Source organism: Carassius auratus, chromosome 49 (assembly GCF_003368295.1).
Source record: "Carassius auratus strain Wakin chromosome 49, ASM336829v1, whole genome shotgun sequence".
Lineage (NCBI taxonomy): Eukaryota > Metazoa > Chordata > Actinopteri > Cypriniformes > Cyprinidae > Carassius > Carassius auratus.
In genome coordinates this window covers 4,327,566-4,355,212 of record NC_039291.1, presented here as the reverse complement: position 1 = coordinate 4,355,212, position 27,647 = coordinate 4,327,566, and the positions used below count along the sequence as shown (strand labels likewise).

Genomic DNA, 27,647 nt, shown 5'->3' with positions numbered 1-27,647 from the left:
GGGTAACTCCCGAACACATAGTTTCCACGACTCTTGCTTTTGATAACTGTGCATGTCGTTTTGCCTGACTGAGCAGCGCTCAGCACCTGCCACCACTAAATTACATTATAGTTGTCCTATATTGTCTTTAATATACATAATGACTACAACTTAGACCACTAAATAAATAGACTGTTATTGTTATGTAAGTATGATGGTTTATATTATTTAGTGTACAGGTGGAAAAATGTCGTCACACCATCTCCTGACTACATTATTATTTGTAAAAAAGGGGCTTTATGGAGTGTGTGTATACATGGTTATGAAAGTTTATATTTAATTAATTTAGAGAAATTAACAAGTGTCTTAGCCCTCAATGGACTATTTGGCCAAACAGCTTATTCCAGCTTGAAATTGCTAAATATTATTGATAATGTAAAATACATCAACTTTGAAGCATATGCTGATTGCTGGACTAGCATTACTCAACATTACTTAATACCTTTAAGCAACACTTCATCAATGAAAGTAAAAACAACAACAACAACAACAACAAAAAAAAAACTTATAGTTAATATACTCATAGTCAGTGTTGGGCAAGCTACTTGGAAAATGTAGTGAGCTAAGCTACCAGTAAATGAAGCTTCACTACACTGAAGCTAGCCCCCTGGGAAATGTAGCAAGTTAAGCTACATTAACGGTAGCTTGCTACATCTAAGCTACTTTTAAAATTACATTTTTATGTTGAACACGTTTTATTAGTGAAGTCAATGCTATCTCAGTGCTTAAAACTGTCAGTCAAACAGATAGGCAGGTGTAATTGTTTAGTTTAATAAATTTTTTTTTGTGTTCCTTATCAATTTGGCAACAAAAACAATCAAAATACATGTAATTAACAATGTGCGCACAAGTAAGTGTATGCACTTGTTGCATGGGCATGCTTAATATACTGTAGGCCTTTGCAGAACAAAATGCAAGACATCCAAACAGTACAAAAAAAAAATGGCCAGGCTGGCCCTTATGAAACAAAAATATATTGCAGTATATTGGAAAATATCATGTAATATATTAGGCATATATATTTATATATATTTATTTTTTCCAATATATTGCAATATATTGAAAGCGGCAATCATTTGTATATTTTGCAATATATCATATAATATATGTGTCATCAATATATTATTAAATGTATTCAAATATATAAAATATTAGAAATAAAAAGGGAAAATAATATATTACAATATATCACAATATATTCATAAATATATTCTTCTTTTGTAAGGGGGACCCTGATAATTTTTACAAGCAGCATCTGAAATCATATTTTCTCTCTGTTATCTCAGTCAGTGTTGTGTACTTGTCGAGGTACGGCCACAGCGATTCACTCCTCGGGATTAACTGTTCTCCGACCTCATCCTATGCCATCATTTCATCAAATAACTTTTTGCGTGACTGGCCAAGGAGTGGTACCATCCGGAGCAGAAGGTGGCGGTAATGCATCATAAAGATGGTTGGTTGCTTTCCACCGGAAACAGGAAGAAGATGAAGTAGCGCTGTCGCGTCACTACTGATCCAGGATCAGCGATCTTAGCAGTTGTATTTCCCGATTTGAGCTTGAGCTTCAGAAATGCTTGCGAAAATTGAGTTTGTGTGGAAGCTACCGCACTACTTGGTAAAAAATGAGCTTCGCTACTGAAAAGCTATTTGATTCAGAAAGCAGCGAAGCTACGACCAAGCTACTTAAATGTAGTTAAACTAGTAGGAGGTCGTTCAGTGGACCTTTCTAACTAAACCGGGATTTACAGCTGTGGATGTGTTTATGACCCGTTATTACGACGGATCTGGTATGTACTGCATTTCCATTGTTAATGTTTTGATGTGTACTGCTTACACAGATGTAACAAATACAGTCTTTATAAGCTTTCCATTGAAAACAGGGATCTATCGTCGATGCTTGAGTCTTAGATCTTTGTAATGATATATAGTTTGTCAAGATTAAATTTGTCCCATTTCATTTAATCTATTCGTAAACACTGACACGTGCGAAATGAGGGGCATTGAGGACACCCGCGTTCTGGTGCATGTTTAATGATTATTTTTTTTAAAAACTTTTACAGAAATGTATTTTGATTTTATATTCTTCAAATTTATTTTGTCCTAACTCTTCCTTCTCAGTCACATACCTGACAGAATGGCTCATTATGCAGCTCATTATGCAGGCCTTTGTCTTCTCAGCTGTGAATTACAGCATTATGCATGATAGTTAACGCCTTCTCGCATAGACCCTATCTACTCAAACAGTGTCTTGGAAAATTATAATCAATATAATGTTTTCTGTAGGCGGCATAGGCATATTCATTCCCAAAGTGTCCTCCGATGCAGCTCGAGTTCCTGAAGAGGAACGTCTCAGGTTACGCATGTAACCATGGTTCCATACTTCCGGCATCCCTCCTGGTCGCAATGTCACCCCGCCCTTGATGTCTCACCCATTCATTGGACTGATTACACATGTGGTTCAGATTCGGTCATGCTGAAGGGTGTTCCCAAAGCATCCTCCGATGCAGTGTCTCATAACCTTATGGAATTATGTTTACATGCAAGACGATTTTCACTAACCATGCATAAACATTGCTTTCTTAAAACACAATAATTTACATACATGCTGCTCACATATTATGGTAGCCCAGTTTGTGCTGATTACACTAGCCGCATTTCCACTGTCAGACCAGTGCGAGCCAGGGTTTTAAAACGGACCGGGCGGGGCTAATAGAATAGCGCAGCATTTCCACAGTCAGGGCCTGATGCACCGCTGCGCTTCACTAAAACACGCCCTTTACACGCCTCTCAGAAACAACGTCATGCAACCCCATCATTTCACCAACAAAGATAAGTTATCAGAAAACTAATAAATAAGTCACTGGAACTAGAGTGATCACAAAACGAACAAGATAAAAGTGGCCGTTTGTTAGCATGCTTTGTTAAATATTTAAATTCAAAAGCATTGATGATTTACTATAGAATAAATCAAGTCACCTTTATTTATATAGGACTTTAAACAAAATACATTGCGTCAAAGCAACTGAACAACATTCATTAGGAAAACAGTGTGTCAATAATGCAAAATGATAGTTAAAGGCAGTTCATCATTGAGTTCAGTGATGTCATCTCTGTTCAGTTAAACAGTGTCTGTGCATTTATTTGCAATCAAGTGTAGATGAAGTGACCCCAACTAAGCAAGCCAGAGGCGACAGCGGCAAGAAACCGAAACTCCATCGTTGACAGAATGGAGAAAAAAAACCTTGGGAGAAACCAGGCTCAGTTGGGGGGCCAGTTCTCCTCTGACCAGACGAAACCAGTAGTTCAATTCCAGGCTGCAGCAAAGTCAGATTGTGCAGAAGACTCATCAGTTTCATGTTGTCTTGTCCTGGTGTTCCTCTGAGACAAGGTCTTTACAGGGGATCTGTATCTGGGGCTCTAGTTGTCCTGGTCTCCGCTGTCTTTCAGGGATGTAGAGGTCCTTTCTAGGTGCTGATCCACCATCTGGTCTGGATACTGGTACTGGATCCGGGTGACTGCAGTGACCCTCTGATCTGGAAACAGACTGGATCTGGTGGCTACGGTGACCTCGGAATAAGAGAGAAACCGACTAATAGTAGCATAGATGCCATTCTTCTAATGATGTAGCAAGTACATAGGGTGTTATTGGAAGTGTTCCCGGTTCCGGTTTACCTAATTAATACAGCATAAAAATCCTTTAACGGATTTGGATATTAACCCCTTACTAGTAACCCCCCTTTTTTGGCATGGAGACAGAAATGACATACCCAAAATAAAAAGGTTTCTGCTCATGATTCTTTCTGACTAGATACATATTCAACATATGTTCACAAAGCTGACACTTTAAAGTTTACTGTTCAGGAATCAGAATCACTCAGACTGTTATGATAATAGAGATATATAAGCTCAAACATAAAAACAAAAATAAAAATATAAAAAACATATGTTTTAAATGTATTTAAAAAAATGTTGATGTAGGAAATGAGTTTGAAAACACAGTGTAGCTAAGGCCACAAGTCTTCCAAGACTTCATAAAAAATTTCATAATCGAATCTGTAAAACTGTGAATTTTATGAAATATTTTCTAAGGCCATGTCATGTGTGTTTTTAGAGAAGGCTAATCAGATTGATTTATGGCCCTTGTCATCTCTGTAAGATCTCACATGTAAACTTTCCTGTGCTCTTTGTGTATGTTTCACTGTTGAAAACTGCCCGAATCATGATTGTATTGTTCTCACCAAACGGTTCTTTCACACCTCCGCCAAGTATGACACATTATCCGCATTATTCTTTTATCATTATTCTTTTGTTTTTATTCCACCTTTATTAGCCTTGATTGTGGTTTTTCAGGCTTTACAAAGCAACAAAGCAGCGATCTCACTTCAGTCTCTCTTTGCATTTAGCCCTTATTTATCAAAAGTCTTACTATAAAAATACAACAAAACATTTTCTTACGACCTTACGTGAATTATTGAGACAAAAATGCATTATGAAGAAGAAAAGCACCTGCTATTAGTAGCATTGGTGCTAACGTTAGCATCAAGCTACATCTGACAATTTATGAAATTATTAGTACACTTTTACTCAAAACTCACTTTAAACCCAGATCGAGTGTTTATAATAACTTCCTTTAGCGATCAGGGGTGGAATTTGGTCGTTTACTGTTGTAAAAATATGTTATTAGTAGCCTTTTTCATCGCTGCACAAGTTAGCATTTCCGATGTACATTTTCGATTTTTTTTATAAAAACGCCCCAGATCTCAAGAAATTCTCATACCAAGCTTTACTATCGTAATCGCGGGTTTATTATTCGGATATTTTGTGTGTACAGAGGTGTTTCAGTGTTGTTTTGGCCAGATAACTACCAGGAAGTGTGCAGGAAGCATGTGACACGATGTGGCGGTGTCCATATATGACACTGTAAGATTGACACTTGCAAGGCCCAATCAGAGTCTGAGTCACACACCGCACGAGCTGTGACTACTGCACGCACACAGAGATCGCTGGGAGAGGCTGTTTATCATCTGATCGCGTAAATCCGTGGAAAATGAATAGAAATGACGATTCTGTCTGAAGAAATATGAAGTAAACATCAGTAAATATATCCATATATCTCCGCAGATATGCATCTTTCTAAAAATCCTTATTGACGCTGTTCAGTGAGTCTATGTGAACACAAATAAACCGCTTTTGACATGATTGAATATGAGTGAGTTGTGAATTTCTATTCAAAATGTGGCATAATACGGATTTATTATTTTGCACTCCTGACATAAATCACTAAATATCTGTCACTGCAACAATGTTTTATCAAAATATTGGTCAAATATCGAAGCTAGAGTCTTTAAACTTTCCATTGATGCACAGTTTGTCCAGATGAAGTAAGACAGTGATGTTTAATGTGCTGTGAAAGTGAAACAATAATAAACTGGGGCCGTCAGCGATGTTTGCACGCAAAGGGGTTAAAAGCATATTAGTATGTTATGTGTAAGCCAAGTTAAAGAGATGGGTCTTTAATCTAAATTTAAACTGCAAGAGTGTGTCTGCCTCCCGAACAATGTTAGGTAGGTTATTCCAGGGTTTTGGCACAAAATAGTAAAAGGATCTGCCGCCCGCAGTTGATTTTGATATTCTAGGTATTATCAAATTGCCTGAGTTTTGAGAACGTAGCGGACGTAGAGGATTATAATGTAAAAGAAGCTCATTCAAATACTGAGGTGCTAAAACATTCAGGGCTTTATAAGTAATAAGCAATATTTTAAAATCTATACGATGTTTGATAGGGAGCCAGTTTTCATTTCTGAATTTGACATTGAGAGCATAGGTCGTAATTTAGATGCAGTTTTACAAATTCTAGAAATGTGGCTTTCTAAGAAAAGATTGTGATCAAATAGCACACCTAGGTTCCTAACTTATAACGAAGAATTGACAGAGCAACCATCAAGTCTTAGACAGTGTTCAAGGTTATTACAAGCAGAGATTTTAGGTCCTATAATTAACACCTCTGTTTTTTTTCAGAATTTAGCAGTAAGGAATTACTCATCATCCAGTTTTTTATATCGACTATGCATTCCCTTAGTTTTTCAAATTGGTGTGTTTCACCGGGCCGCGAAGAAATATAAAGCTGAGTATCATCAGCATAACAGTGAAAGGTAACACCATGTTTCCTGATGATATCTCCCAAGGGTAATATATAAAGCGCGAAGAGTAGCGGCCCTAGTAATGAGCCTTGAGGTACTCCATACTGCACTTGTGATCTTCATTCACTGCTAAAAACTGATGGCAGTCATATAAGTACGATTTAAACCATGCTAATGCACTTCCATTAATGCCAACAAAGTGTTCAAGTCTATGCAAAAGAATGTTGTGGTCAATTGTGTCAAACGCAGCACTAAGATCCAATAAAACTAATAGAGAGATACACCCACGATCAAATGATAAGAGCAGATAATTTGTAACTCTAAGGAGATCAGACTCAGTACTATGATACGGTCTAAATCTTGACTGGAAATCCTCACATATACCATTTTTCTCTAAGAAGGAATATAATTGTTTGGATATCACCTTTTCTAGTATCTTGGACAGAAAACAGAAATTCAAGATTGGTCTATAATTAACTAGTTCTTTGGGGTCAAGTTTTGGTTTTTTGATGAGAGGCTTAATAACAGCCAGTTTGAAGGCTTTGGTGACATGTCCTAATGACAATGAGGAATTAATAATAGTCAGAAGAGGATCTATGAATTGTGGAATCACCTCTTTTAGAAGTTTAGATGGTATAGGGTCTAACATACATGTTGTTGGTTTAGATGACTTAACAAGTTTATACAATTCTTCCTCTCCTATAGTAGAGAATGAGTTGAACTGTTCCTCAGGGGGTCTATAGTGCACTGTCTGATGCGATACTGTAGCTGACGGCTGAATGATTGCAATTTTATCTCTAATAGTATCGATTTTAGAAGTAAAGTAGTTCATAAAGTCATTACTGCTGTGGTGTTGGGAAATGTCAACACTTTTTAAGGCTTTATTTTTCGTTAATTTAGCCACTGTATTGAATAAATACCTGGGGTTATGTTTGTTTTATTCTAAAAGAGAAGAAAAGTAATCGGATCTAGCAGTTTTTAATGCTTTTCTGTAGGATAGCTTACTTTCCCGCCAAGCAAAACTAAATACCTCTAGTTTTGTTTTCCTCCAGCTGCGCTCCATTTTTCGGGCTGCTCTCTTTAGGATGCGAGTATGCTCATTATACCATGGTGTCAAACTGTTTTCCTTAACCTTCCTTAAGCGTAAAGGAGCAATTGTAAAAGTGCTAGAAAAGAGAGAGTCCATAGTTTCTGTTACATAATCAAGTTGTTCTGAGGTTTTGGATATGCTAAGTAATTTGGATACATCAGGAAGATAACTTAAAAAGCAGTCTTTTGTGGTAGAAGTGATGGTTCTTCCATACTTGTAACAAGAAGTACAATTTACAATTTTGGCTATATGAAGTTTGCACAAAACTAAATAATTATTTGAGATATCATCACTTGATACATTGATCATAATGAATTAATTTAATGAACTGGTAGAGCAACGCACCAACAAGCAAGCAAGCGCAAGGTTGGGGGTTCGATTCCCCGGGAACACATGATATGTAAAAATTGATAGCTTGAATGCACTGTAAGCCGCTTTGGATAAAAGCGCCTGCTAAATACATGAATTTAATTATGTATTTAGTACATGTATCTAGTGGGCTCACTTCCCCTTAGGCACCTCACAGTAGGCACTATTCAGGCACTAATTCGGGATGTAATATACAAAATGACAATGCAATATGTAAAATGGCAATGCATTTCTGTATTTAAATTTACATTTGCCAATACATTTGTGCAACATTTGGTGCAAAATGAAAATGAAAATTAAATTACAGAATTTTCATTTGCCATTTCCTACACCAGTTTTAATATGTAAAATTCATATTAATTTTAACGCTTTATAAGTTGCAAAATTAAAATGAAAATGTATTTCAGAAATGATTAGATATGTCTAACATGTTCAAGTAAAAACTGGGGCAAAATGATAATTCAGATGCTATTTTTCTTAAATGCATTAACACTCACAGTCAAGACACTTAGGATTGCATTTTCATTCAGTGTCCCGCAATGAATATAGCAAAATTCAAAGTGCACATTGAAAATGCATTCCGAGCCGATTACGTGTCCCCGCCCTCGCGCCACGTCAATCACGGCGTGAACAAGGCGTGAGTCTCTTGACCTTGCTTTCATCTGATTGGCCGAATCGCTCCACCTTCAGCTCAGTCTTTTAATTCTTTCAGGCAGAATAAGAGTCAGTGCGTGTGAAGCACTGTAATGTCTGAAACCACTGTTAATTAGCATAATATTTGAATCAGATATAGCTGGGCACATAATTCGTGCTGCTGAGACCTGCAAATTATTTCTAGGTTGTAGTATTGTATGAATATTGTCCCACGGATAAATACAGTGCAAATAGTTCTCTCTCTTTGGATAAAAGTGAAGTGGAAATAAAAATCAATAATAGACTGAACAGTTCCATGTCTGTAACATTTACCACTCTCATCTTTTAAGTCATAAGGCACTAGGTATGTGTGTGACATTAATAAATAATTGTAAAAAATAATATAGTTACATTTCTGAAATAAAAATAGTAAAATTAGCTCTGTGCTGCTCAGTGCTCCTGTAGCCTACCCCAGAGCGCCCTCTCGCGGCTGTAGACGGTAATGTTTTCTCTTGGTTCTGAATAAATGCGACTTATAGTCCAGTGCGATTTATACATGTTTTTTCCTCGTCATGACGTATTTTTGGACTGATGCAACTTATACCGAAAAATATAGGAAACATTATTATTATTATTTATTATGAGTGTAATTGACACAGACTAGAACTTTAATGTTTCACCAAATTCAGCTCAGATCTTCAGACTCGTCTGACTTGTGTTGCTGTATAACTGGCCAGACTTACCTTCCCAAAAAATCCTATTTAATTTTATTTCATAAATTTAACTATATTTATTTCCACTCCACTGTTGTCCAAAGAGACAGTGGGACAATATTCATACAATACTACAACCTAGAAATAATTTGCAGGTCTCAGCAGCACAAATTATGTGCCCAGCTATATCTGATTCAAATATTATGCTAATTAACAGTGGTTTCAGACATTACAGTGCTTCACTCGCATTGACTCTTATTCTGCCTGAAAGAATTAAAAGACTGAGCTGAAGGTGGAGCGATTCAGCCAATCAGATGAAAGCAGCGTTTCAGCTCCACCCACAAGTGCGAATGAAATATTGAAGCCATAAACCGAAATCATCAAAACATACACAGACCAACTGTCTTGTCTATGTTCTCTCACTTGAATCCTCTTCTTGAGATTTGAGTCTCTTGACCTTCTGCAAGACCCACCTTGTTCACGCCGTGATTGACGTGGCGCGAGCACGGGGACACGTGATCTGTTCGGAATGCATTTTCAATGTGCACATTGAATTTTGCTACATTCATTGCGGGACACTGAATGAAAATTCAATCTAAGTGTCTTGACTGTGAATGTTAATGCATTTAAGAAAAATAGCATTTAAATGATCATTTTGCCACAGTTTTTGCTTGAACATGTTAGACATATCTAATCATTTCTGTAATACATTTTCATTTTAATTTTGCAACTTATAAAGCGTTAAAATTAGTATTCATTTTAAATATTAAAACTGGTGTATGAAATGGCAAATGAAACTTATGTAATTTAATTTTCATTTTCATTTTGCACCAAACATTGCACAAATGTATTGGAAAATGTACATTTAAATACAGAAATGCATTGCCATTTTACATGTTGCATTGTCAGTTTGCATATTACATCCCAAATTGAATAATGCTACCCATATGCTTCCATAGACATTTGATTTTTCAAGCGGTCATATTTACCATGTTTACTCTGGTAATGCTAATGTTTAGCATGGACAGTCTTTTGCATAATTTATACATATTTCTGCCTTGTATGGTGATTATAATTCACATCAGATCAAGTTATTGCAAAGACTCCTGCTGACTGAAAATGAGCTCAACTTATTTAAAAAAAGGTGTTTATTGCTGGTGTTATAGCTGTTAGCTTTCTGAAATGATCCGCAACGCAGACTCTCTATTTTTATAAAAGCTCCCGAACAAAAATCATTAGGCTATTATATTTTGATAATAGGCTACGGTACGTGGAGCTAAACTCTCAGACAAGACGACAGATACAATAATAAATACCCAATTGTGATAGTAAGAAGCTGACATCTGATTTCTTCAAGTGGTCATATTTACCATGTTTACTATGGTAACCTTAATGTTTAGCGGGCATAGTCTTTTGCATCGCTTATAAATATTTCTGCCTCGTTTAGTGATTATAATCCACATCGGATCACATTATTTCAAACACTTGCTGCTGACTAACTGTGAGTTTTGAGCTCAATTTATTTTAAAAAGTCTTTAATACTGGTGTTAAAGCTGTTATCTTTCTGAAATGATCTGCAGTACAGACGCTCTCCAGACGCAGAAAAACTCTGCCTTTGTTCATAACCACTCCTCTAGCCCCAGCTAAAAACCCAAGGTTTTTTTGCCAAAAAACACTGGCCGTTGGCCCCAAGGAAGCCTCAGCGAGGCACGATCAAGCCCCGGAAGTGACAGTGGAAACGCGACTGGCCCTGGCACACACTAGCACGCCCGGCTTAACTTCGACAGTGGAAACATGGCTAGTGTTATTAGACTTAAGCCATTTACATGTTTCTAAGCTACTGAAAAAATAGACTTTTCCCATAGTGTCTTCGCAATGCAGAACTCTCTGGGAACCATGTATTTTTTTCTTTGCTTTCGAGTCAGCAACTGGAACATTTTCACAAATGCCTTGCTGTAAATAGTCTTACAGCACTGTATTTCTGTGTAAAATGTTGCATTATCTTAAGAAATTTTATGCATTTTCAAACATTTTCTTAGCCACCCTGAAGTTGTTTGGTAGTTCTGATTTATTTGGTGTCCAGGGTAACTCAACCTGATAACGTTCATTCTTAAAAGTTACTGTCTGGTTAGAATGTTTTACAGTTTCTATTTCTTCTGGACTTTCAGCTGTCTTGTTCAGAATGCCCAAAGACTCTACTTCCCAAAAGGCACTCAACTTTTTTGCATGCATGTTGTGTCTGTTACACTAGACATGGGAATTGGTCCTTGTTCAGCCTATCCAAAAAATACTTTCATATAGTCTCTCAACTCTTTCTGATACATCGTGTCAGTATTAGTCTTTTCCTATTAACACCAAAAGCCCATAATCATTAGTGTTCTCAGAGAACAAAATCTTCTAATTGCAGACCCTTAGCTTCAATGTTCTCTCAGAAGTAGTTACAGGACACTCAGCTCGGAAAGTGTGACAATTCAGCTTCTCTCTACATAACACTGATAATTCTAGTGTTTTCCCTATTTTCTTGCACAAAGCTTCATTGACTGCTTCCATCCAACAAGCAAAATAATAATTTTCCACCTACCTTACTTATGCAACTTTCTGAAGCAGTGCAGTTTGCCCATCAGACCTTGGTTTCACATTGGTGGACACCGATGTCACTACAGCTTCAGAGCTGGTGTTACCATCTTCCAACACTGTCTTTCTTAACATTAGATTTGTTCACAGATGGAAAATTATTCTTACATCCACACATAGCACAGGAAATTCCTTTTACCCTATAGAACTTTGGTATATGTTTAGGTCCTAAACAAGCAAAACATATTCCCAATATTTTCAGATTGTCTTTTCGAGCAGACACTGAATATTCAGAGCAACCACAATTTTCCCTGACAAGCAAGCCCGGGGGGGGAGAGCCCACTGTTCATACTTCACACATCCACAGGTGGGGTGGGTCAGGGTCCTTTGCAGAGGATCACTGCAGACACACACCATGTGGACCCACAGACCCCAGCAAACTGGCCAGAGACATTACAACTGCCGACCTAAATACTGCAAAAGTCCACAATGCTTGCCTACTTGCAAAACAGGGACTTTTATGCATGAACTCTGCCAATGTGACCACACAAAACAGACTATCTGCTCATGATCTTCTCCAGCCTTGAGGCACACAACATCCTGTACCAACAGACTGAAACTGTCAAAGCGGATTACAAAAACTACAACTACGAGTCTACTACAACAATGAGTCTACGGCAGATGACAGAACAGGCAACAAGGGAGGAAGGTCTCAACTCCAGTACCTTCCCTCCACCCAAAGTCCACAGTACATTGGCCTACAGAGAACACATTGCTGCCTCCATAGAGACTGGTAAAATCCTGCCTATCTCTGCACTGTACCAGAACTGTCTCTTGAGAGTACATGAGCCAGCATGAAAAGATCATAAGGATATTAAAGGAACTGATTCTTAGAGTGGCCTCACCAGCAGGACAAACAGGATCAGACCAGCAGACTCCTTTTAACACTCTGGAGTCGATCCCTGCAAATACGCATTATGAGGCATATTCTCATGATAACCCCGAAAATAACTTAAATTACACTTTCAGTTTTGATCGTACACAGAAGAGCAATACATCCATCAAATCTTTAAAGGGTCTGCTTTTATTTGTTTCCACACATAACAAAAAAAAATAAATAAAGAAAATAAAGAAAACAAACAAGGTGCACTGTCTGCAGCCTCGGTGTGCTGTGATTGTTATTTTACTGTTTGCTTCGCTCTGAGAGGAATAAGACATAATTCACCCCAAGAAGATGCGCTGAGGATTACCTCAGGATTTCAGAAAAAAGACTGAAGCGCTTTATTCAGCTGGGATCATAAACATGAGTAAGTTTTTTTTTATTTATATACTTGTACTAGTTTTCACATAACGAGTGAACATTTTACTAGTTAGATTTTCTCCAAACTATAATTCCTGACTAAATGTATAATCAAGTGAAATATTATGGACAGAGGTGGGTAGTAACGAGTTACATTTACTTCGTTACATTTACTTGAGTAATTTTTCGGGGTAACTAATACTTTTCGGAGTATATTTAAAGATGGGTACTTTATACTCTTACTTCAGTAAATTTTTTGGGAAAAATCTGTACTTTTACTTCGTTACTGTGGGCGACGCCCCTCTCGTTACTTTATCTTAATGCAATAAATGTTAGAAATGCTTCAGTTTATTCCAAACACGCCGTCTACTTTTCTCTGGACAATGAGCGATGCCCATTCGCGAATGATTCATTCTTCTGAGTCAATTCTGTTCAAAGGCTTGATCAAACCAACTGGCAAACGAGTGAATTGGTGTTTGTGTAGTAACTGCCGCTCCACCTGAACCAGTGTTGCCAAGTCTGCGATTGTTTTTCATGTCAGCGGTTTGAAGCAACCCCAATACCAATAACGTGATATTTAGCCCCTAAAATTTGAATTTTACCAGGGGCAACCTTCCAAAAAAATTATATTTTATCCCAGAGAAGCAATTTTTATCGGGGAACCTCCCGGATAAAGTGAGGCGGACAGAAATGTTATATTTGTATACACACACACACACACACACACATAACAATATAATATAAAACATTACAATAGAACATTTCTGTAATCTATAGCCTACCAGTTAACAGTTTTTGAACAGTAAGATTTTTAATGTTTTTAAAGAAGTCTCTTCTGTTCACCAAGCCTGCTTTAATTTTTGATCCAAAGTACAGGAAAAGTTTTAAAAGTTTTTACTATTTAAACTTTAAACTATTTTACTTATTTTCTATTTGAATATATTTTAAAATGTAATTTATTCCTGTGATCAAAGGTGAATGTTCAGCTTCATTACTCCAGTCTAGTGTCACATCCTTAAGAAATCAAATCATTCTAATATCCTGATTTGCTGATTATCAATATTTAAAACATGAGTTAAAAAAAATCAGCATTATTTGATGAATAGAAGGATCTAAAGATCAGCATTTATGTGAAATAAAAAGCCTTTGCAACATTATACAGTATTTCATTTAAAAATAATGGAAAATAAATTATAGAAATGAATCCTTTTATTTAGAAGACTTTAAAATCTCAATAAATAACATTTTGAAATATATTCAAATAGAAAACAGTTTTATTTTAAATAGTCTAGTAAAAATATTTCTGTTTACTGTTTTACTGTACTTTGGATCAAATAAATTCAGGCTTGGTGAACAGAAGAGTCTTGACTGGCAGTGGATACTATAGGCAACTTTCATTATTCTCTAATTTCTAGCTTTTAATTTGCTTAGAAATCTATAACTGCTTGACAATAACAAATAATAATGATTTGATTTGATAATGATTTTTTTTAAATATACTACAAACCCTTATTTATCACATAATAAGGCAGAATATTTTCTATACTGTAATACATTTATGTCAATTAGCACTGTTTTGTTGATATACTGCATTTATCACCTGCTGGACACATATATTGTCGCAATCGTATATTAATGTCTTCTTGTTTCCAAAAGTTTCAGTTCTTCTGTCAAAACAACTGTTTTAATACAGCGATAGCTGGATGCTGTTGCCCATATTAGGAGTTCCCTGATATGACTTTCTGTGCCAGAGCGCGCTCCGGCTTCTAGGATGAATGAAACTCACACTGCAGGAGTGTTTAGCGCTTCTGGGTCCGAATAAAATATCAGGCCATGTGCAGACTATCCTGTCTTTTTGAGTTTAAATCTATATTTATTCACACCAGCTCTTGAAAACCTCTATGCGACAATTTTCCATGATATTAAAAGTAGGGGGGACACGTCCCCCACGTAATCTACGCCCCTGAAGCCGCACCAAGTGCTTAGTAAAGCAATGAATCTGGTGGCCACTTATGGCTCGCGACATTTACGATTTTGTCACTTCGAGACCCTGGTCCCACATCTCTCTAGATTTTGTTACCGCTTTCCCGCCCTCTAATGGCATGACGATCGTTTTGACCATAGTCGACCGATTATCGAAGGCAGCCCATTTCTTTCGGCTAGCCTCCCAGTAGACATGGTTTCTGACAGTGGATCCAAATTTGCATCCAAATTTTGAAGGGAGTTTTGTAAATTATTGGAAGCGATGGTTAGTCTGTCCTTGGGTTATCATCCGCAGAGCAACGGTCAGTCTGAGCGGGCCAACCAAGATTTAGAGAGAACTTTGCTATGTTTAGTCTCCAAAAATCCTTCTTCTTGGAGACAACAACTCTCTATTGTAGAGTACGCTCATAACTTGCTACCAGTGTCAGCCACGGGCCTCTCCCCGTTTGAGTGTAGTATAGGTTACCTATTTTTCCTAGTCTGGATTCTGCCCACGCTTTTGTCCAGAGGTGTCAACTCATGTGGACCAGAGCCCGCGAGACTCTACTCCAGGTGAGGGTGTGCACCAAGGCCAAGGCCGATCGCAACCGGTCTAAGCCTCCCATATACGTTGTGGGTCAAAAAGTGTGGCTTTCTACCAACAACATTCCACTCCATTCCGTTTCTAATAAGTAAGCTCACAAATTTATTGACCCATTTCCTTTCACAAAGATTATTAGTCCGGGGAAAGTCCGCCTCAAACTAAACAGGTAACCAGGAAACTACATGTTGGAAAACAAGGTGAGACTTGGAACTCTGGTGACAATGAAGTAAACCCAACTTTTATGTCACCTCTAACTCTTGGATAGAAACCATGATAAAGCTCAGAAACAGAACTTAGCTTTTAAGGCTGCTTTAAGAGCTGCTGGATCACATCGACCCTTTGCTGAACTTGAGACAGCCGAAACCCAATGCTGAAGTTCAAAACCCCTGCCACTTTAGCCAAACAGTTCACCCATACAGACTGTCAGGTCACCAAGTTCACAAGAAAATCTCATAGCCAGCCATAATAATATGGCCTTGAGCCTCACACTCTTCAAAGCCTGCATCAAGTACACACCAGACCTGCCTTCACAAGCAAGTACATGAGCTTCCCTATTAGGTCTTGTTGTCAACCATAGTGACTGCCAAGGAAACCTACATTTTAACCTGAAGTAAAATAACCAAAGCTCAACCTGCTACTTCCTGTTTCTCAAAGACGTCGCAACCCCCAGGAGAAGCCCTGTCAAGTTTGAGAACTTTCAACCAAGAACCTACCGGACATTTACTCTTATGAATATATAAGACTGCAGTCCCAGCACATACAAAAAAGGGTTGCTGTTCAGCTCAACAGACAGTGTGGCCAAACCCTCAACCACACACCTTCAAGGGGTTGGAGGGAACCAAGACACACTTTGAGCAACACACCCTTTTCTGAAGAGACATCTGCTAATGCTAAAGCTGCTCTTCACAAGAGACAATGATGCATAGCTAATGCTAACTACGTGGACTGACTCCGTGCCATGCCTGATTTACCCTCATCCCAAGGAGTTTTATCTGACAGCTGGATTTACCAACTTCTACCTTAGTGCTGGTCTACACCAACAATATGGCCAGAACTAAAGGGAGTGGCCACTTCAACAGAACACTGCTCCCACCAGAGCAAACTACTACTCAGATGACCTAAAGCGTCTGATCTGCACTTGTGATGTGCCTCCAAACTATAATGGCCTTAAACAGCCGACGCATCCGTACAAAGGACCAATGCCCCAAAGGCACATGGTCAATAGCCCTTTAAGGACGCAACATTGAGGCACGGTGTGCTCAGAGCAGGTGTTTTGTTGGTTAACAGCAAACCTCTCCCACAGCAAAACTGCAACCTGGACTTCCAGTCATCAAAGTCAAGTCAAGTCAAGTCACCCTTATTTATATAGTGCTTTAAACAAAATACTTTTTTTGCGTCAAAGCAACTGAACAACATTCATTAGGAAAACAGTGTATCAATAATACAAAATGATAGTTAAAGGCAGTTCATCATTGAATTCAGTGGTCATCTCTTTTCAGTTTAAATAGTGTCTGTGCATTTATTTGCAATCAAGTCAACGATATCGCTGTAGATGAAGTGACCCCAACTAAGCAAGCCAGAGGCGACAGCGGCAAGGAACCAAAAATCCATCGGTGACAGAATGGAAAAAAAAACCTTGGGAGAAGCCAGGCTCAGTTGGGGGGCCAGTTCTCCTTTGACCAGACAAAACCAGTAGTTCAATTCCAGGCTGCAGCAAAGTCAGATTGTGCAGAAGAATCATCTGTTTCCTGTGGTCTTGTCCTGGTGGTCCTCTGAGACAAGGTCTTTACAGGGGATCTGTATCTGGGGCTCTAGTTGTCCTGGTCTCCGCTGTCTTTCAGGGCTGTAGAGGTCCTTTCTAGGTGCTGATCCACCATCTGGTCTGGATACGTACTGGATCCAGGTGACTGCAGCGACCCTCTGATCTGGATACAGACTGGATCTGGAGGCTACGGTGACCTCAGAATAACAGATAAACAGACTAATACTAGTGTAGATGCCATTCTTCTACTAATGTAGCAACTACATTGGGTGATGTTGGAAGTGTTCCTGGATTTAGTTTACCTAAGTAATGCATCCTAAAAATCCTTTAACAGATTTGGATATTAGAAGCATATTAGTGTGTTATGTGTAAGCCAGGTTAAAGAGATGGGTCTTTAATCTAGATGTAAACTGCAAGAGTGTGTCTGCCTCTCGAACAATGTTAGGTAGGTTATTCCAGCATTTAGGTGCAAAATAAGAAAAGGATCTGCAACCTCAGTTGATTTTGATATTCTAGGTATCATCAAATTGCCCTGAGTTTTGAGAACGCAGTGGACGTGGAAGAATATAATATAATAAGAGCTCATTCAAATACTGAGGTTTATATGTATTAAGCAAGATTTTAAAATCTATTCTATGTATGATAAGTAGCCAGTGCAGTATTGACAGAACCGGGCTAATATGTTAATATTTCCTAGTTCTAGTAAGAACTCTATCTGCTGCATTTTGGACTAACTGGAGTTTGTTTATATTAAGCGTGCAGAACAACCACCTAATAAAGCATTACAATAATCTTACCTTGATTTCATAAACACATGGTTTAATATTTCTGCATTTGACATTGAGTCCATAGGCCATAATTCAGATATATTTTTGAGATGGAAAAATTTAGTTTTACAAATGCTAGAAACATGGCTTTCTAAGGAAAGATTGCTATCAAATAGCATACCTAGGTTCCTAAATAATGACAAAGAATTGACAGAGCAGCTATCAAGTCTTAGACAGCATTCTAGGTTATTACATGAGTTTTTAGGTCCTATAATTAACACCTCTGTTTCATTCAGAATTTAGCAGTAAGAAATTACTAGTCATCCAGTTATTTTATATTGACTATGCATTCCATTAGTTTTACAAATTGGTATGTTTTGCCAGGCTGCAAAGAAATATAGAGCTGAGTATCAGCATAACAGTAAAAGCCCTAGTACTGAGCCTTGAGGTACACCAAACTGTCTCAGTACTATGATAGGGTCTAAATCCTTACTGGAAATTCTCACAGATACCATTTTAACTAAGAAGGAATATAATTGTGAGGATACTACCTTTACTAGTATCTTGGAAAGAAAGGGAGATTCAAGATCTGTCTATAATTAAATAGTTCTTTTGGGGTCAAGTTGTGTTTTTTTGATGAGAGGTTTACAGTAATAACAGCCAGTTTGAAGGTTTTGGGGACATATCCTAATGACAATGAGTATATGAGGACACCTCTTTTATGAGCTTAGATTGAATAAGGTCTAACATACATGTTGATTTAGATGATTTAACAAGATTATACAGTTTTTCCTCAACTATAGTTGAGAATGAGTGGAACTGTTCCTCATGGGATCTATAGTGCACTGTAGTCTGATGTGATTTTGTAGCTGATGGCTGCATGGTTACAATTTTATCTCTAATAGTAGCGATCTTAGAAGTAAAGTAGTTCATAAAGTTATTACTGCTGTGATGTTGGGAGTTGTTGATGCTTCGTTTTCCGTTAATTTAGTCACTGTATTGAATAAATACCTGGGGTTATGTTTGTTTTCTTCTAAAAGAGACAAAAATAATCAGATATAGCAGTTTTTAATGCTTTTCTGTAGGATGCTACTTTCCCACCAAGCAATACGAAATACCTCTAGTCTTGTTTTCCTTCATCTGTGCTCCATTTTCCGGGCTGCTCTCTTTAGGGTGTGAGTGTGCTCATTATACCATGGTGTCAGATTGTTTTCCTTAACCTTCCTTAAAGGAGCAACTGTATTTAAAATGCTAGAAAAGAGAGAGTCCATGGTTTCTATTTTATTATCAAGTTGTTCTGAGGTTTTGAATATGCTAAGGAATTGGGGATACACCAGGAATATTACTTACAAAACATTATTTTGTGGTAGAAGTGATGGTTCTACAATACTTGTAACAAGTAGAATTTACAGTTTTAGCTATATGAAGTTTCCACAAAACTAAATAATGACCTGAAATATCATCGCTTGGTTGCATATTTGTAACACCATCAACATAAATTCCATGTGACAGTATTAAATCTAGAGTATGAATTTCGACAATGAGTAGGTCCTGAGACCTGTTTTCTAACCCCAATAGAGTTCAGAATGTCTATAAATGCTGATCCCAATGCATCTTTTTTCATTATCAACATGTATATTTAAATCACCAACAATTAAAACTTTATTTGCAGCCAGCACTAACTCAGATGGAAAATTAGCAAACTCTTTAATAAAGTCTGTATGGTGCCCTGGTGGCCTGTATACAGTAGCCAGTACAAATATCACAGGGGATTTATCATTAACATTTTTTCTAATGTTATATGAAGCACCATTACTTCAAACGAGTTATACTTGAAGCCTGCCCTCTGTGAAATCCTGAAAACATTGTTATAAATTGAATCAACACCCCCCCCCCCCCCTCCCTACCTTTTGGATGTGGCTAATGTTTATAACAGTAATCTTTGGGGGGTAGACTTATTTAAAATAATGTAGTCATCAGGTTTAAGCCAAGTTTCTGTCAAACAGAACACATCTAGATCATGATCAGTGAGCATATTATTCACAAAAATAGCTTTCGTAGAAAGGGACCTGATACTCAGTAAGACAAGCTTTATCATTTGTTTATCCATATTGCACCTCAATTAAATTGTTACTCTTGAATTGGTTTGGATTTTTTTTTTAGTATTTCTAGTTTGGGGAACAGACACAGTCTCTATAGTGTGATATCTCGGTGAAAGAGTCTCTATGTGCTGGGAATTAACTGACTTCTGTAACATGATGTGGCTAGCAGACAGTCAGTTTAGCCTCTCTGTCTGCTTCCTGACTTGGGCCCCAGCTAGTCATGTACAAACTCTAAGACTTTGTGCAATATTTCTAGAGAGAGGAGCAGCACCACCCCAGGAGGGATGAAGACCATCTCTTTTCAACAGGTCAGGTCTGCCCAAAAGCTTGTCCAATTGTCAGTGAAACCTATGTTATTCTGCTGGCATTACTTCCAGACACTGAGTGATGACAATCTGCTATGCATCTCATCACCACAGTAAGCAGGGAGGGGACTAGAGCATATTACAGTGTCTGACATCGAGCTTGCAAGTTCACACATCTCTTTAATGTTATTTTTAGTGATCTCCAAATGGTGAAGTCGAACATCATTAGCGCAGGTATGAATAGCAATTCAATTCAATTCAATTCAAGTTTATTTGTATAGCGCTTTTTACAATACGAATCGTTACAAAGCAACTTTACAGAAAATTATGTTTCTACAATATTTAGTAGTAGCTTATGGTGGTGACTGTCAGTTTGTGCACGTTTGACAGGATTTTTAGAGAAAAAATAGAATAATACAAGACGTAGTCAGCTAGACAATGAACATTATTAATATTATTAATTAATAATTGTTATATGATGCAGTCACACTTGTAGCAATATTTGCTAGTTCTGTTTGTTGATTCAGGGTTAGCATCATCTGAGGTCCTCTGAGGGTCAGCGTCATCTCTTCTCAGGTGTTCTGGATCCAAACTGGAGCTTGTGTAAATCCTAGTAACCACGGGATGTAAAACATAGAAACAAAATAGAGACATCATTAGCATAGCTGCTGATCCAAAAAACTAAAATTAGCTTAACCCAAGCTAATGAATAAAAATGCACATTTGATCAAATGCTACTACACTCACAATTTAAGAGATACATTATTCAGATGCTTGGCGAAAGAGATGCGTTTTTAATCTACATTTAAACAGAGAGAGTGTGTCTGAACCCCGAACATTATGAGGAAGGCTATTCCAGAGTTTGGGAGCCAAATGTGAAAAAGCTCTACCTCCTTTAGTGGACTTTGCTATCCTAGGAACTACCAAAAGTCCAGCGTTTTGTGACCTTAGGGTGCGTGATGGGTTGTTAATAGGTAGCCAGTGCAGAGTCTGTAAAATTGGGGTAATATGATCATATTTTCTTGACCTGGTAAGGACTCTAGCTGCTGCATTTTGGACTACCTGTAGCTTGTTTATTGACGAAGCAGGACAACCACCTAGAAGTGCATTACAATAGTCCAGTCTAGAGGTCATGAATGCATGAACTAGCTTTTCTGCATCAGAAACAGATAACATGTTTCGTAGCTTGGCAATGTTTTTAAGATGGAAGAATGCAGTTTTTGTAACATTGGAAATATGATTTTCAAAAGACAAATTGCTGTCTAATATGACACTCACATTTCCGACTGTAGAGGAAGTAACATTACATCCGTCTAGTTGCAAATTGTAATCTACAGGATTCTGTGTAGTGCTTTTTGGTCCAATAATTAATATCTCTGTCTTATCCGAATTTAATTGGAGAAAATAATTTGTCATCCAATCTTTTACATTTTTAACACATTCTGTTAGCTTAGATAATTGAGAAGTTTCATGTGGTCTTGTTGAGATATATAGCTGAGTATTATCAGCATAACAGTGAAAGCTAATTCCGTATTTTCTAATAATATTACCAAGGGGCAACATGTATGTTGAAAATAGAAGGGGACCTAGGACGGATCCTTGTGGCACTCCATATTTTACTGATGATAAATTAGATGACACCCCATTTAAGTAAACAAAATGGTAGCGATCGGACAGGTAGAATCTAAACCATCTTAGAGCCTGCCCTTGAATACCTGTATAGTTTTGTAATCTATCTATGAGTATGTCATGATCTATGGTGTCGAACGCAGGACTAAGATCAAGTAAGACTAGAAATGAGATGCAGCCTTGATCTGACGCAAGGAGCAGGTCATTTGTAATTTTAACAAGTGCAGTTTCTGTGCTATGGTGGGGCCTGAAACCTGACTGAAATTCTTCATACAGATCATTTTTATGCAGGAAGGTGCTCAATTGAGCAGACACAACTTTTTCTAAAAATTTTGACATAAATAGAAGATTTGAAATAGGCCTATAATTTGCCAGTACACTAGGATCTAGTTTTGGTTTCTTAATAAGAGGCTTGATAACCGCCAGCTTGAATGGTTTTGGGACGTGACCTAAAGATAACGACGAGTTAATGATCTTGAGAAGCGGTTCTTCGGCTACAGGTAACAACTCTTTCAATAATTTAGTGGGTACAGGATCTAATAAACATGTTGTTGGTTTAAATACAGTGATACGTTTATTTAGCTCTTCCTGTCCTATGGTTGTAAAGCACTGCAGTTTATCTTTGGGTGCGATGGATGAAACTGAAGTGTTAGACGCTGCAGAATCTACATTCGCTATTGTATTTCTAATGTTATCTATTTTATCAGTGAAGAAATTCATAAAGTCATTACTATTTAACGTTGGTGGAATATTTGAATCAGATGGCGTCTGGTAATTTGTTAATTTAGCCACTGTGCTAAATAAAAACCTTGGATTGTTTTGGTTATTTTCTATGAGTTTGTGTATATGCTCTGCCCTAGCAGTTTTTAGAGCCTGTCTATAGCTGGACATACTGTTTTTCCATGCAATTCTAAAAACTTCCAAGTTAGTTTTTCTCCATTTGCGTTCAAGACTACAAGTTTCTTTCTTGAGAGAGTGAGTATTACTGTTATATCATGGCACAGTACGTGTTTCTCTAACCTTTTTCAATTTGATGGGGGCAACAGTTTCTAATGTATTAGAGAAAATAGTGCCCATGTTGTAAGTAATTTCGTCTAATCCGTGTGTATTTTTGGGTACAAATAGCAGTTGAGATAGATCAGGCAAGTTATTTGCAAATCTTTCTCTGGTGGCTGGAACAATAGTTCTGCCCAGACGGAAACGCTGAGACATATACAGTAGTTAATATCAGTTATACGCAGCATGCGCGATACAAGGAAATGGTCTGTAATATCATCACTTTGAGATACAATATCTATAGCAGTAAGATCGATTCCATGAGATATAATTATATCTAGTGTATGATTAAAACAATGAGTGGGCCCGGTGACATTTTGCTTGATTCCAAAAGAGTTTATTAGGTCAGTAAACGCAAGTCCTAATGTATCATTTGTATTATCAACGTGAATATTAAAATCTCCCATGATTAGCGCCTTATCAACTGTTACCAGAAGGTCTGAGAGGAAATCTGCAAATTCTTTTAGGAATTCTGTATATGGCCCTGGTGGTCTATACAAAGTAGCCAGAGCAAGAGATACATTAGATTTATTTTGCATGTCTGACAGTGTAACATTTAGCAGAAGTATTTCAAAAGAGTTAAACCTGTATCCTGTTTTCTGGGTAACATCGAGAATATCACTATATATTGTTGCAACACCTCCGCCACGACCAGTCTGACGGGGCTCATGCTTATAGCAGTAGTTTGGTGGAGTAGACTCATTTAGACCAAAATAATCATTTGGTTTTAGCCAGGTTTCAGTCAAGCAGAGTAAATCAAAACTATTATCTGTGATCATTTCATTTACAATAACTGCTTTGGGTGTGAGTGATCTAATATTTATGAGCCCAAACTTGAAAAATAGTTTTTGTTCACTTACTTTTGTCCCTCTGCTGGCCAGTTACTGACACACTCGCATCCATTCATTCACTTACACTGACGACACTACATTTCCCACAAGCCCCGTCCTTGGACTCTGATCACCTGCACAGGTGATCGTCATCAGACTGTGTATTTAAGCTGGACTTCCACCACAGTTCAAACGCGAAGTCTTGATTTGCTGTGTCTGTCATTTCTGAGCATTATTACCCGTGTTTGATTTCCTGTTACCGATTCTGCCTGTTATCTCTACGTACCTCTGCTGCCTGCCTACTGACCCCTTGCTTGTTACTGGATTACTGATTCTCTGTTCTGCCCACGCTGTTGATATTGCTGGTTCCGACCATTGCCTGTACGACTACGAGCCTTTATAATAAAGCCTGCATTATGGATCCAATGTCGAGTTCTGGTTCATTACAGAAGACTTCGCCACAACGAGATCCAGCGGCTTTTGAAGGTCTTCATACCGCCATGGCGGCCCAAGCCAGTCAGATAGCGGCCAATCAGTTCCAGCTGAATCGTCTAACCACGATCACGGAGGAGCTCGTCAAGGCCGTTCAGAATCTCCATACTGCTCCCACGGTTCCACCAACGCCGGAGGCATCCGCCATTGCCCACGTGTCAGGAATGCCATCTCAGGCCAATCCGCGCCTTGCTTTCTCGGATAAATACAACGGTGACACCAGCAAGTGTAAGGAATTTCTATTGCAATGCTCTCTGTTTGTGGAACAACAACCCTCACTGTACACTACGGATACTGGGAAAATCTCCTTTGTTTGTTCTCTATTGACTGAGAAGGCACTCGAATGGATTACGGCCGTGTGGGGGTCCGATGGATCCACCTCCTTTCAAGATTTCCTGCAGCAATTCCGGGACATATTTGATCATCCTAAGGAGGGAAAGGGAGCTGGAGATCGCTTACTGGAGTTGTCACAAGGCAGGATGACGGCGGCGGATTACGCTCTACGATTTCGCACTCTGGCAGCACAAACTAACTGGGTAATCTCATCATCTTCATCGAGCTGACCATATCCATTGACAACCTGCAACGTGCCCGGTGATCCAATTCCCGTCACACTGTGCACCCAGCATTCTTGCCTGCTCAGGAATCTACTGAACCCATGCAGGTTAACACTTACCATCTATCTACGGAGGAGAGAGATCGACGCATTTCCAATAGATTGTGCATGTATTGTGGACTACCCGGCCATCAACGCCATAACTGTCCTACTCGTACGTCAACCTTCTCTCAGCGCTCGGTGAGTACTCCCCTCACTTCCATGTGTGATACCCAGAGTGTAAGCATTCCTGTTGAGTTTTGGATTAATGATAGACAAGTTGTCACCTCTGCCTTACTCGATTCCGGGGCTGCTGTTAACTTTATCTCTGAAGAATTCACTAAGAGGTATAACGTTCAACTTATCCCATGCTCTACCTCTCTCTCAGTGGAAACAATAGATGGTCGACCACTCTGCTCTGGGTCCATCACTCATCTCACCCACAAGGTTGTTATGGCGGCTGGTTTATTGCACAAGGAGAGGATCCAATTCTACATCCTCCCCATCTCACACACTAGTGATTCTTGGATTACCTTGGCTACGTCTACATAACCCCCAAATCTCATGGAGAGAGGGTCAAGTGGTGAAATGGAGCAATTTCTGTCAACAGAACTGTCTTTCCCTGGTCAAACCTATTCCTGTCTGTTCCGTGTCCCTTACCTCCACTCTGCCAGGGGAATACACAGACCTTCTGGAGGCCTTCAGTAAGAAACAGGCCAACACCTTACCTCCTCACCGCAAGTATGACTGTGCAATCGATCTTCTACCAGGGCATTCTCCTCCAAAGGGTCACATCTTTCCATTGTCTCAACCTGAGTCTGACGCTATGAAGGATTGGATTACATCAAGGAGGAGCTCCAAAAAGGGTTCACCACCATACTCACCATCATAGATCAGGCTCATGTTCACCTGCAACACGCCGTAAGGAGGCAGAAGGAGCAGGCGGACCGCAGAAGGCACCCAGGTCACAATTATCAGCCAGGCCAGTGGGTATGGCTATCCACAAGGGATCTCCATCTCCGGCTCCCATGCCGCAAGTTGAGTCCAAGGTATGTGGGTCCATTCCAAATCACCAGACAAATAACTCCAGTTTAATTCCGCTTGGCACTGCCTAACACATACGGTATCTCTCCTACCTTTCATGTATCCCTACTCAAGCCTGCTGCTGGTCCCAGAGACGAGCCTACAGTATCTGGTCGACTGGGAGGGGTACGGTCCAAAAGAACGCTTGTGGGTGAACTCGGAGGACATCCTAGATCCCAATCTTTTCAATGAGTTTCACCGTCTACATCCTGGTAAACCGGCCCCTCGACCCCGTGGTAGACCCCGACGTTGTGTGCCTCCTCGCGCCAGGAGTCGCTCGCGGGGGGGTGGTTGGGCTCTGTCACAGAGACGAACCCCGTGATTCCCTCTGCTGGCCAGCGGAGGGCACCCTCATCTGAATACTGACACACACGCATCCATTCATTCACTTACACTGACGACACTACATTTCCCACAAGCCCCATCCTTGGACTCTGATCACCTGTACAGGTCATCGTCATCATTGTGTATGTGTATTTAAGCTGGACTTCCACCACAGTTCAAACGCGAAGTCTTGATTTGCTGTGTCTGTCATTTCTGAGCGTTATTACCCCTGTTTGATTTCCTGTTACCGATTCTGCCTGTTATCTCTACGTACCTCTGCTGCCTGCCTACTGACCACTTGCTTGTTACTGGATTACTGATTCTCTGTTCTGCCCACTCTGTTGATATTGCTGGTTCCGACCATTGCCTGTATGACTACGAGCCTTTATAATAAAGCCTGCATTATGGATCTTATGTCGAGTTCTGGTTCATTGCAACATTTTTCTGGTTTAATTGCGATAAGATTTTTTTCTAGATCCTACATTATATTTATATTTTGACCACACTATTCGGGGAACAGACACAGTCTTAATAGTTTTTACAGTGCAAGTACTTTTATCGTTTAAGCAGGTGGAACAAAACTCATCATAATGGTTAATTGAGAATTGACTTACTAGTCACATGGAGCAAAGTGTCCTGGGGATGTTATGCAGGAATCATAGAGATGAATTAACTACCTTTTACTACCTTACTGCAGCCCTTTTTTGGGGGGTGGGGGTATGCAAAGCACCACTTACTACTTTCTATAAGGTATAAGTGTGACACTGTCACACCCATCATACATATTAGGTACATTAATGTTTAATTGTGATCATTAAGTATTGTCATTGTGAATTAAGTTTTTTTTTGTTTGTTTTTTTGGCTATCACTTGTAATATGGTTCTATATGGTTGTTTTTTTTTTTTTTTTTTTTTTGGCTATCACTTGTAATATAGGGGCCACAGCTCATAGCTTCTGGTCTCTCAACCAAGGATGTTGAGACCATACTTCAATCCAGAGCTCCCCCAATGAGGAAACTGCACACCTTGAAGTGGAAACTTTTCACATCTTGGTGTGAAGACCACCAGCTGGACCCAGTTAACTGCCCAGTTGTTACAGTCCTGGAGTTCCTGCAGGCCCAATTCTCCATAGGTTTAACCCACTCTACCCTGAAGGTATACGTGGCAGCTATTACGGCCTACCATGCCCCTCTCTATGGCCATTCAGTGGAAAGACACCCCCTAGTTAGACGTTTCCTCCACAGTGCACTGATGCCGAAGCCTCCAGCCAGAGAAGCTT

At 38.9% G+C, this 27,647-nt stretch overlaps 1 long non-coding RNA gene across 1 annotated transcript; it reads left to right on the top strand.

The window, feature by feature from the left end:
• The first annotated feature begins 1,776 nt into the window (after window positions 1-1,776).
• Window positions 1,777-26,875, top strand: LOC113066059 (uncharacterized). The gene is made up of 3 exons (XR_003279115.1): window positions 1,777-1,826; window positions 24,325-26,011; window positions 26,121-26,875. It is a non-coding gene; the product is annotated as an uncharacterized LOC113066059 (long non-coding RNA).
• The last annotated feature ends 772 nt before the right edge of the window (window positions 26,876-27,647 follow it).